Genomic DNA, 9,162 nt, shown 5'->3' on the forward strand with positions numbered 1-9,162 from the left:
CTGCCTAGCTGCCCCTCCCAGGCTTGCTCTTCTTTGCTGCCATATCTCCCCCTATCTACCCAGAAATTTGGCCTAAAGAACTTTGCCGAACCCTCAATCCTCCATTCCACCCAGATAAAATCCTTTCTAGCCTTGCTAGCCTTTTCCTTGAGCAAAATGCGCCACTCCCTATTAGCTTCTATGCCCTCAAGCCTGACCAGCAGTGATGTAGAGCTAAAGGGCCCCTCTTCCTCACTGTTTCTGCTCAGCATAATCTCTCCCCGTGGTATTTCCTTCCTGACAGGGCACAATTCTCTTCCGCCACCCGGTATGCTGGACTTTTCTTTACTAATTACAAAAAGAAAATAGTTAACGTACCTGTGGTTGCTATGCCTGCTTGTTGAATGCGAGTATGGCTGGTCCTCCGCTCTCGTTCTCCCGCTGCCTTGCAATCTATCCATCCTCCCTTCTCTACACTCCCTCTCATACTTTGCCTTACTTACCTACCGTCCCATCCACCTGACGCAGCCGTCCTTACCACCTCTTCTCTTACCTTCGTACCAAATGCCACTTCTCCCTTCTTACATCGTTGCAAACATGCGGGATGCCACCACGCCCCACAGTATAAGCGTGTGGGCAGTGGTAGGCAGTCCTCTCACCTCCTAGCCCTTGACATCCATTATTCCATTGATTACCCACAGTATATTGATACGACCTCGTACACGGCCTGCCTTACCACCCTCGCCAATTGCATCTTGAGCGCTTGCGGCCCTACCGTCGGTGCTTGGGCTCAACAGAATGCCCACTTCTGTTACATGCGCTACGAGACGTACAAGTTTTACTGATTATATTATATGTCTCATAGCGATGTAGGTCCAGCGTATCTATCTATTTCTCTATTTCTTCAATGTATGTCTCTATTTCTCTAGGTACAGTGTTGCTATCTATTTCTCTAGGTCCAGTGTATCTATCTATTTCTTCAATGTTGCAAAATGTGTGGTGTTTCAACGTAAATGTTGTAGAATGTTTAGTGTTTAAAATGTTTTTTAGTTCCTGATGTCCTGTTCTTACAATGTAATACAGTGAATGTTTTTAGTTCCTGATGTCCTGTTCTTACAATGTAATACAATGAATGTTTTTAGTTCCTGATGTCCTGTTCTTACAATGTAATACATTAATACTATAGTTAACAAAGCTTATATTTATTGTACTTTTTCTAAATTTTATCATTTCAAAACAACATTTTTTTAGTTTTAGATTATTCATTTATTATTTGCAAAGCCTTGATGATTTCCAATAAGAGATCCTTTTATTTAAATGGGTTTGGGTTAAATAGTTTGCCATTCTTACTGTCTTTTTATCAAAGTTTAATAGATATTTAGATTCTTTCCAAAATAGATTTCATGGATATAAATGTAGTTTTAATTTCATTATTTATCAGTGTTGGATTATTTATGAGTTTTGGATATTAAATTGTAATTTTGAGAAATTTATGTCAAAATTTCTTATAAAATTGACTAGGAAAAATTACACCTAAAAGAAATAAAAGAACATCAAAATTCAAGGTACATGAGAAACATACACAACTCAAGTATACATATGAGAAAATGTCAAAATTTATTATAAAAATGGCTGTGAAAAATTACACCTAAAAGAAATAAAAGAATGCAAAAATTCAAGGTAAATTAAGTTTTTGCAATATTTTCAAGCCCCTCCCAAAGCAAGCAACCATTACTAACGTAATCTTGTTGGGACTTTCTTTCCCCAGCTTAATGAATGATGAAAATAATCAATCTCTCATTGGTTCAATGCCCAAGGCATACTTACATAAAGTTCTTCAAAACTTTTAAAGGGATTAACTTGAATTTTGGTTGAAGCCAAAGGGAGGGGTGAATTAAAGAGTGCCACAATTTCCAGTGAATTAGCCATCACACGTATTTTCTTTGTGGTTGACATTGTTTTATCCTAGTGAAGCTCCAGGTTTTATTTTTCACTCGCCAATAAGGCTACATGTAGGCTCATAAATATTCATAATTCAACTTTATCAGCAGTGGGATTGTCTGGGCAAAAGCTCATAAAGTCTCATAATCCATTTCCTTTTCACACAAATATTTTTTATGATGAGATAAAATATATAGGATTTCATCCGTGTTAGTTTTTGTAGCATCATCAGTGTTCTAGTCTCAAAAATTTGTGGAGAGGCTAAAACACACGATTTTTTCATATCTCCTAAATTATTTATGGAAATTCCACCTAGAAATGTCTCAATTATGTTATTACCCTATTTTTAAACATTTCCAAATTTTAATCTTAGGAAAATTTGTTAATTAATCAATTTTAATTGAGAAAGGTGTTAATCCTGTAGAAAGTCACACGGATCAATCCAGAAATAACCTCAACCATCAATTATGTTTTAATCTTTTCCATTAAGAGTCCCAAGAAGAAATTATAATAGGAGCCCGATGGGTAGATGGAGAATATACACTTGAGATTGATTTCCTTTGGAAATTCAATTTCGAGCCAGAGAAGGGAAGAAAATGTAGAGATGGGTATGGATAATGATTCGAAGGAAGGTTTTTATGGGGATTTTATTCCAAAAATAACCGTGTCAAGTTTGTGTGTTTATGTACCATTATTTTCTCATTTTCTAGTTTATCTTCAACATAATTCAATTTTGTGAAACTTGTAGTTGTGAATTATTCGTTGTTTTTGTGGGAAAATAAACTACTAATTAATTTACAGTTAGAATAATAATTTCCATCTGCTGTTGAGAATATATTAAAGGTTTGGAGCTTTAGATGGTTGTTTAGTGTGGGTGGACTAATGCTTATCCAATTTGCTCTAGAAGTTATGCCAGTCTTCTTGATGTCTTTGTGCTTGATTCAAAAATGGATTTTTAAATCTATTTGTAAGATTAGCTATAGATTTCTATGGACAGGTTAGAAATATGGTAGGGTTTTTAATTTTTTCAAATGGGATAAAATAAATTTTCCAAAGATGTTGAAAGGATGAGATCTAAAAGGGTCTTATTCTTTGTTTAAGTTGTTGGCAGCTAAGGTTTGATGGAGACTGTTATACACAAATAACCTATGGATAGAAGTGGTATTCATAAAGTATATTCACTCTATCTCTATTGAACATTGGATTAGGAACCCAAAAAAGAAAAGGATACATTTTTTTGTCGTTTCGAAGGTAGTATTAGCTTCATTCAAAGCGGTTGAAGAAGGACTATCCTAGAAGTTAGAAAATGGTGAAGAAGTAAGAATGGGTATCGATAAATGTGTAGGGTGTGGGGAAAATTATTTTTTTCCAAAGAATTTTGTTGAATTCCTAAATGAAAATAGGAGGTCTACTCTGAACCAGGTGGTAGATCCTACTAGAATATCTATTTGGGTTGATGGATCGCATCATCCTAATTAGCTAAAAATCCCTTTTGATTTTTCAATTCAGTGGATAATTACACTACTCCCCTAAATATATTGGATGTTCACCTCAACGAGAGGGAATAGACATTATGTTGGGTGCACTCCTCTCTTGGGGAATATTCTCCATAAATGTTTTGTTTGAATATCATTGTTGACAGGGGGATTTAGCTTGGTGATGTAAAATATTATGGAACCTAAGTTGTTTAGAAAATTAAAGGATCCTCCAATGGTGCATATAGGAAAATAAGATCCCATAGATGACAACTTATAGAAGGGAAGCATGATCATGCCTAGTTGGTCTGCCCTATGTATAAATGTCAGGATTATGTGGACCATCTCTTCCTTGTGTGTCCTTTTGCCTTGGATGTGTGGAACATTGTTCGAATTTTTTTTGCCTTAGACTCCATGTGGCGGGGTATCTCATGCAAACAAGTTGGAACAAGAAGACCGAAAAAATGTCGTAAATCTCTTGCATATCGTCAATTAGTGCATACATACTGAAAGGAACAATGGCATCATCCAAGCAAAGATTAAAGACTCCTAAATGGCTAACAACACAAGTTCTAACCACATATGACTTAATTTCAAAAGTTGTTCATGTGCACTAGCCATGCAACATTACTGTTGAAGAAGATGTGCATTCGTATCCCTAGGCATACTTTTATAAGGCATCCCTTGCTAGGGTGAGTGTGTGGGATAGGATATGATGTATTTGTAGGTTTTAATCCCGTACAAAAATTACCTGCATATGAATTCTAAAACACAGAAAGTAAACAATGCGAGAGCATAACACATAAAACACATATACACAAAGATTTCCCCTGGATCCCAAAATCAGGACTACCAGCTTGATTTTTCATTATGTTCCTTTCAATGTTACAATACATATTTATACATCTCGAAGCATCCAATACCATGGACCGAAAACCATCGCGTCCAAAACCATGGACCGAAAAACCATCGAGTCCAAAACCATGTGTGAAAGACATGCACAAAACCATAGGTAGATCCGCCCAACCTAATATAGGGTCCAACACCAAAATTTTTTGGGGCCCTCAAACCCCCTGTGACTCCCCCCACTATGCAATCGACGCAATGAAGGGGGTCTCTATCCCCCTTCTAACCCCCTAGTTAACTATGTGGGCTAGTCGTGGAAAAAATATAACACAACCCAACAGTATTAACAAAAGGAGATTAAGAACCACTTAGAAAAAATCTAGTGTAAAAAGAAAAGATGATTTACTCTAATATCCAAGCTAAAAAGAATCTTACCATATACAATTGAACAACTAATATGATGCAATTACAAATATAACTATTTAATTTCTTGTGGATGTGAAACATAATTTAAATAAAAATGTTATGTCAAATAACTCTTTTTAATTACTATTCAAAAATATATGAAATAGCACCCCTCAAAACCCCTGTGACTCCCCCCTTTGTGCAATCGGTGCAACGAAGGGGGGCTTCGCCCCCCTTCTAACCCCCCAGTTAACTATGTCAGCTAGTCATGGAAAGAATATAACACAACCCAACATTCTCCCACTTGTTGTTTTCCTTCCACAGGGGGCCACAAGAGAGCTTAGTCATTTATGCAGCCCTGCAATGCCCATTGGTTCTCTACACCAAGAGAACTTCTCAGAGCTCACGGATTTTGTTAATGCATCTGCAGTATTCTTCAAAGTGTCCACTTTTACCAGCAACACCTTTTTGTCTTCTATCATATCCCTCACAAAGTGATACTGAACGTCAATGTGCTTTGTCTTTGAATGATATGCAAGGTTCTTTCCCAAGAAAATTGAACTTTTGCTGTCACAGTCTATCCTTATAGCTCCCTGTACCAACCACATACTTGAACACAATATCTGCAACCATACTGTTTCCTTGCTTGCATGAGTGGCTGCCATGTATTCTACCTCCATAATTGATAGTGCCACTACAGATTGTTTCTTACTCATCCAATTGACTGCACCTCCAAAAAGGTTAAACACATACCCACTTGTAGATCTTCTCTGATCCATATCTCCAGCCCAGTTTGCATCAACAAAGCCAGGAATATCCAATGCTCTGTCCAATCCTGGTCTTCCTTGGTAACACAAGCCATAATCACTAGTGCCATGCAAATACCTGAAAACCCGATTCACTGTTGTCCAGTGCTCCTTCCCTGGTTTTGACATAAACTTGCTCAATACTCCCACTGTATGTGCAATGTCTAGTCTAGTACAGACCATCGTATACATTAGGTTACTGACTGCACTTGCATATGGAACATGGGACATGTCCTCTTCCTCTTCTTGTGTCTTGGGACATTGTTCAGTAGATAACTTTACATCAACAGGAATAGGAACCTTCGCCGGTTTACTATCTTGCATATTAAACCTTTGCAATATTATCTTGACATACTTCCTATGGTTTAACCAAAGCTTCCTCTTTGTCCGATCTCTTTTAATTTCCATGCCCAAAATATAGTTTGCAGCACCAAGATCTTTCATGTCGAATTTGGAGGACAAATGGGTCTTCAAATCTTGGATAATTTCTTTGTCATTTCCAACTAGCAGCATATCATCCACATATAAGAACATATAAATAACATGGTCACCAATTAATTTAAAACACACACATTGATCTTCTTTGCTTCTGGTGAAGCCAAGTCCCCGTATAAATGTATCAAATTTTTGATACCACATCCTTGGTGACTATTTTAACCGATGCAAAGGCTTCTTTAACTTGCACACCAGTTATTTCTTACCCTTCACCGCAAAGCCTTCAGGTTGCTTCATGTAGATCTCCTCTTCTAGATCCCCGTGAAGAAATGTTGTGTTCATATCCATCTGTTCTACCTCAAAATGAAAAGTTGCAGCAACAGATAACAGTAATCTAATAGAAGTTACCTTGGCAACAGGAGAAAAAATATCATCAAAATCAATTCCCAGCACCTGGGAATAACCTTTTGCTACCAACCAAGCTTTGTATTTCTCCACCTTTCCTTCTGCATTTGTCTTCTTCTTGAACACCCATTTGTTGCCAATGGGTTTCCTTCCACCCGGCAACTCCACCAGATCCCAAGCCTCATTTTTGTGCAAATATGCCATTTCATCAACCATGGCCTCTTTCCATAGTTTTCCATCCTTCGAATCTATTGTTTCCTTCATAGTTCTAGGATCGTCATCAGTAATAGATAATGTAAAATTTGAACAGAAAGCAGATAGACTATACCTTTCTGGCTGCCTTCTTTCTCGAATTGATCTTCTCACACCCAGAGTTTGTGGCTCTTCATCTTTTGATTCCTCCTCTGCTGTAGAGTCTGATTCTTCCTCCTTTATCTCAAACTCTATCTTCTTAGGTTCCTTAGGTTGGAATTCATGTTTAATAACATCTTTCACCTCTCTGAACACCACATCTTAGCTGTACACAACCTTCCTTGTTACTGGGTTCCAAAGATAATAACCCTTTAAACCATCCTTATACCCAATAAATGTGCACTTTTCAGATTTACTATCCAACTTGGTTTATTTCTCCTTTGGAGCATGTACATATGCATCACATCCAAATACCCTCAGATGTGAAAGAGAGTGTTTCTTACCAGTCCATACCTCTTGTGGATTCTTATCCTCCAACGCTGATGAAGGTGATCTATTGACCAGGTAACATGTTGTCTCCACCACCTCTGCCTAGAATTCTTGTCCTAACCTGGCACCACTGAGCATGCTTCTTGCCCTTTCCATCAACGTCTTATTCATTCTTTCTGCAACTCCATTTTGCTTAGTTGTGTATGGAGTAGTCTTCTACCATGCTATACCACACTTCTTACAAAATTCTTCAAATTCCTTACTGTGAAACTCTCCACCATTATCTGTCCTCACCACCTTTACCTTCTTCTTCAGATTTATTCTTAAGGAAATATATCCATGTATTCCTTGAGAATTCATCTATAAAGGATACATAGTACATAGACTTACCCAATGATGGAACCTTCATAGGTCCAAACACATCACTGTGCACAAGCTCTAATATATATTTCGCCCTCTTACCACTAGAGGGGAAACTCACCCGATTCTGTTTTTCATATACTCAATTTTCACTCAAATCAAAATCCAAAGAGATATTACTCATACCTTCTACCATACCTTTACCATGAAGTATTCGAAGGCCCTTCTCTCCAATATGTCAAAGCCTTTGATGCCACAGCATGGTCTTCTCTCCAGAGACCACTAGATTTTCTGCTCCACTTTTAGGAACCACAAAACTTTTGCACCCATCAACAACAGTGCTATCTTACAGCTTGTCCAGAGTTCCAATTCGAACTCCCCGCATCAATACCAGTGCCCCCCAAACCATCTTGCAGGTATCCTTCTTGAACACTAATTTTACACCTGCATCATCCAGCTTGCTTACAGAAATCAGATTTCTAGCCAATGCAGGAATATGCAGAACACCCAGAAGTGTTCTAACCCTTCCACCTTGCAACTTCAACTTTACTTTTCTACGACCAACGATTCTAGCTTTCCTGTCATCCCCCAAGAAGACATCACCACCATCATATTTCTCATACTCGTAGAACCACTCTCTATGGGGAGTGAAGTGAAAGGATGCACCTAAGTCAATCAACCATGCCTCGTGATCTACATGTGTACTTGAAGAAGCCAAGGACACATCCCCACCTTCATCTGAGGTGGTTTTCGCCTCTGTAGAAGGAGCATCATCATATCCATTTCATTTATTAGGAGATTTAGATTTACAGTCGCTTTTGTAGTGCCCTTCCTTTCCGCATTTCCAGCACACCACATTTACAGGTTTTCCTGGAGATTTAGATCTCCCTCTAGATTTAGACCTCCCACTCAATGACTTATTTTTCTTTCTGTTCTGGGACTGTCCTCATACAAACAAGGCATCACCATTCTGGCTCTCCATATTTTTCTATCTTATTTCCTCCGTCAGCAAGGATGAGACTATTTCAACAAACTGCAAGGTAGTTGCATTGCTACCTATTGCAATAACCAGACTATCCCATGAATCTGGTAGAGAACACAACAAACTGATGCACTTATCTTCATCTGAAATTATAATATCAACAGACGATAACTGACTTACCATAGTATTAAACGCATTCATATGCTCTGTCACCGAGTCTCGATCTTTCATCCTCAGGTTGTACAACTTTTTCCGTAGGAACAGTTTATTTAGCTTAGAATTAGATTGGTACAAAGTCCCTAACTTGTCCCACAAAGCCTTTGTTGTAGCTTCCCTTGATACATTCAACAATATTGAATCATAGACACACAATCGTATTGTTCTCTTTGTCTTCCAATCCAACTTCTTCCATTCTTCATTAGAAACTCCCTTTGGTTTAGTACCCGGATCTATCGCGATCCATTGATCTTTATCCACCAACAGATCCTCCATCTTGAGTTTCCACAACTCAAAACATTGACCATTAAATTTCTCGATCTCTATCTTTCCACTGCTCGCCACCTTCTTTCACCACTAGAATTGATCCCGCAAATCTCCCACTGAACAGGGTCTATCACAGGCCCGAGAAAAACCCCTCCGCAACAAAGGCATCCCCTTGAAGCCAAAACAACTCCGATACCAAATGTAGGTTTTAACCCCATACAGAAATTACTTGCATATGAATTCTAAAACACAGAAAATAAACAATTCGAGAGCATAACACATAAAACACATATACACAGAGATTTTCCTGTGGATCCCAAAGCTGGGACTACCAATTTGATTTTTTTCATTATCTTCCTTTCAA

Source organism: Pinus tabuliformis, chromosome 6 (genome assembly GCF_031772625.1).
Source record: "Pinus tabuliformis cultivar Carrire ecotype Pingquan chromosome 6, CPIR1, whole genome shotgun sequence".
Lineage (NCBI taxonomy): Eukaryota > Viridiplantae > Streptophyta > Pinopsida > Pinales > Pinaceae > Pinus > Pinus tabuliformis.